The following is a 4511-nucleotide window of genomic DNA, read 5'->3' as shown; positions in this document are numbered from 1 at the left end:
GGACGTGTCTGGCACCGTCCGGACGTGTCCGGCGGCGGCGGATCTGAGATTTTTAGGGTTTCTGGGAGGAGACCCGGGATTTGGAAAGGGGGGTCTTTATATAGACATAGAGGGAGCTAGGAGAGTCCAAATGAGGTGCGGTATTCGGCCACGCGATCGTGATCGAACGCTCTAGATGGTGGAGAGGGTTTTGGTGGGTTTTGGGCCAAATTGGAGGGGTGTTTGGCTGCAACACACATGATGCCTTTTCGGTCCCTCGGTTAACTGTTGGAGCATCAAACGAAGTCCAAATGGTACGAAACTTGACAGGCGGTCTACCGGTAGTAAACCAAGGCCGCTTGGCAAGTCTCGGTCCAATTCGGAAATGTTTAATCCCCACACACGAAAGAAAGGTAGAAATGACCACCGGAGGAGAACGAAGCGCCGGAATGCAAAACAGACAACGGGGAAAATGCTCGAATGCATGAGATGAACACGTATGCAAATGCAATGCACATGATGACATGATATAAGATGCATGACAACGATAACAACACACGGAGACAAAAACCCGAACCCGAGAAAATAAAATAACTTAAGGCCGGAAACGGCAAGAGTTGGATTACATATTGGGAAAGTCATATTCGGAGTGTTACAACACTCCACCACTACGAAAGGATCTCGTCCCGAGATCTAGGACTGAAAGAATGCCGGGTACTCAGAACGGAGGTGATCCTCGCGTTCCTAGGTAGCTTCACGGTCAGAATGGTGTGACCACTTGACTTTGAGGAATTTGATTGACTTGTTGCGAGTCTTGTGTTCAGTCTCTTCAAGAATAGCAACTGGGTGCTCACGATAAGAGAGATCTTTTTGGAGCTCAATGTCCTCGAAGTTGACGGTGCGGTCAGGAGTCTTGAAGCACTTTCGGAGCTGAGAGACATGGAACACGTCATGAACATTTGCAAAGTTTGAAGGAAGCTCGAGTTGATAGGCGAGATCGCCTCTCTTGCTGACAATCTTGAAAGGTCCCACGTATCTAGGGGCAAGCTTCCCTTTGATACCGAAGCGACGAGTACCTTTCATAGGAGAGACGCGGAGGTAAACATGATCTTCGATCTTGAAAGCCAAATCATAGTGCTTACTATCATAGTAGCTCTTCTGGCGGGATTGGGCTGCTTTGAGGTTATCTCGAATGACTTTGCACATTTCCTCTGCCTCTGTGATTAAGTCATTTCCCAAAAGCTGACGTTCACCGGTTTCGGACCAGTTGAGAGGGGTACGGCACTTCCTACCATACATAATTTCAAATGGGGCCTTGCCCGAACTTGCTTGAAAACTCATGGCCCGACTACGGCGCCAAAATAAAAGATAACCCAACATGCGACACGGTCCCGATCACCCCCAACTGGGCACCACTACTGATCATCAGGGAAAGACACGTAGTATCGTTGAGAGTCCTCGGCGAACTCCCACTTGAGCTCGAGCGCGTCACCTGGAGCGGAATCATTAGGCCCTGTATCTGGTGTAATAGTAATCTGTGAGCCACAGGGACTCAGCAATCTCGCACCCTCGCGATCAAGACTATTTAAGCTTAATAGGTATGGCAAGGTAAATATATGTGGAGCTGCAGCAAGCGACTAGCATATATGGTGGCTAAACTGTTCGCAAAAGAGAGCGAGAAGAGGAGGCAAAGCGCCAGCGAGAAACTAGAGAGCAACCTGCGCAAGCATTACTCCAACACCGTGTTCACTTCCCGGACTCCGTCGAGAAGAGACCATCACGGTAACACACTCAGTTGATTCATTTTAATTAAGTTAAGGTTCAAGTTATCTACAACCGGACATTAACAAACTCCCATCTGCCCATAACCGCGGGCACGGCTTTCGAAAGTTCAAATCCCTGCAGGGGAGTCCCAACTTAGCCCATGACAAGCTCTCACGGTCAACGAAGGAATAGATCTCCTCCCGAGACGTTCCAATCAGACTCGGTACCTCGGTTCTTCAAGACACTTCGACATGGTAAAACTAATCCAGCAACACCGCCCGAATGTGCCGACAAATCCCGATAGGAGCTGCACATATCTCGTTCTCAGGGCACACTCAGATTGTCCAAACTTCCGGTAGGCCATCCCAGAGTTTCCCCTGGTGGCCACCGGCGGTTGACGAGGTGGACCAACACTCAGAGGAGCACTGGCCCGGGGGGGTTAAATAAGATGACCCTCGGGCTCCGGAAACCCAAGGGAAAAAAGGCTAGGTGGAAAATGGTAAAACCAAGGTTGGGCATTGCTGGAAAAGCTTTAATCAAGGCGAACTATCAAGGGGTTCCCATTATAACCCAACCGCGTAAGGAACGCAAAATCCGGGAACATAACACCGATATGACGGAAACTAGGGCGGCAAGAGTGGAACAAAACACTAGGCGAGAGGCCGAGCCTTCCATCCTTTACCAAGTATATAGATGCATTAAGATAACATGGAAATATAATGATATCCCAACAATTAAATAAATGTTCCAACAAGGATCAGTCTTCAATCTTCACCTGCAACTAGCAAGGCTATAAGAGGGGCTGAGCAAAGCGGTAACATAGCCAATCAACGGTCTGCTAGGACATGGTGGGTTAGAGGTTTGACATGACAATTTGGGAGGCTTGAAAGCAAGTGGTAGGCATTGTAGCATTGACATAGCAAAAGAGCGAGCATCTAGCACAGCAAAGATAGTAGAGATTTCGAGGGTATGATCATCTTGCCTGCAAAGTTGTCAGAGTTGACTGGATCCTCGAAAGTAAACTCAACGGGCTCCTCGTTAGCAAACTCGTCTCCCGGCTCTACCCAAACAAGACAAACAAGCAAACGGAACACAATCAACCACGTACAAAGCTCAAAGAATATAATGCAAAGATGGTATGCTATGCGGGATGCGATGCGGGATGCATATGCAAGATTTGACAAGGGATGCATGAACCAGGCCTCAACTTGGAATTCCAAGTGTGCCACTGGAAAGATGAGATGAAATCGCTTGAAAACGATATAAAGAACGCCGGAATCGGAGTTACGGTTTGGAAATGGCAAGCAATTCAAATATGACCACGTTCTGCGATTTACAGCAAGTAGTTATCTAAACGCAACAAGATGAACATGCTACAGCACCCAAACATGACAACAAAATACATGGCAGGGATGCATTCATGATGCTTAACAAAAGTCTAGCACTGAGCTACGGCCAATTCATCCATTAACAGGTTCAAACAAGCATGGCAAAAATGCATATGGCAAACAGATTTCAGACTTAGTGAAATTAACACTTGTCTGGAATTTCAGATCAGATAGCACTCTTCGAAGCATGAAAACTATATGCTACAGGACCTGAACATGGCAAAGTAAAGCATGTCATGGAGCTACTCAAAGAGCTTAACAAAAGTCCCTTAGTGACCTTGAGCCTAAAGGGATCAGAAAATACATTTGCAAGCATATGAACATGGCAAAAACATAATCAGATCACAGACTTAGTGAAAACTGAAGCATGCTGAAACAGATATCAAGTAGGCATGTTTACGAGCTCGATGCACTCACCACAGAGCAAGTCATGACAAACTAAGCATACATCCATCAAGAATACACAAAATGCAAGCTAGACATGGCAAGAACAATAACATAGCATGCACGGATCAACTACAACATCCTCGGCAAAATTGTTAACAAGTAGACAATCTGCCCAGATTCACGAAATAGCAAAAGTAGAGCTTGATTGACTCAAGGTAGGGTGCTCCATAATTGCAAACAAAGACATGGATGGATAGAGCACTACAAGATTAACAAAACATCCTTACTGATCATCCTCAAAAGAGGCATGGATCACTAGGAAACAACATGAATATATGGCCATATGAGATAAACAACTCAAGGACTTAGTGGAAATGCCAAGTCCCTGAAATCAGCATGACCAAGTGCTTCACTGTGCAAGCTTGTGCTAGTCACCACACACATCACAAAAATACATGGGTTGCACCCCTGGAAATATGGCAAAACCCTTAACAAAACATATGTAGAGCTCGTGGGCATATCATGCACACAATAATCATGGCAAAAATGACAAATATCTAAATGGAGCGGCAGATCTGACAATTATCTCAAGTAGCACTCTTCCAACAGCATTTTGGGCATCAAGATGAACTCAAATGAAAATGATGCAATGGAATGAAATGATGTACTCTCTGAGGCGAACGTTTTGATATGCTATATGCCCAAAATGGAGCTACAGATGCAAAGTTATAGCACGATGAACATGGCCATATGAACTAGGGTTTCGGAAGAAAGTCAACGACATTTCGGATCTCAGATCTGCACGCTTCCCGAGGTCACCGGAGCTGTTCGCCGGAGAAGAAGTCGAGGTGGCCGGACTTGCCTTGGTTTGCCGGAGAACGGTGGGTCTCGCCGGGATCTTGAGGAGAAGGACGGGGGCGGCCGGATCCGGTCGCCGGGGCGCGGCTCCCGCGGCGGCGAACGGTGGAGGCGCGGGTGGAGCAGCGGCGGGCT

This window comes from Triticum aestivum, chromosome 7A, assembly GCF_018294505.1.
Source record: "Triticum aestivum cultivar Chinese Spring chromosome 7A, IWGSC CS RefSeq v2.1, whole genome shotgun sequence".
NCBI classification, from domain to species: domain Eukaryota; kingdom Viridiplantae; phylum Streptophyta; class Magnoliopsida; order Poales; family Poaceae; genus Triticum; species Triticum aestivum.
The sequence above is the reverse complement of the archived record's forward strand: the minus strand, read 5'-3'. Positions refer to the sequence as shown.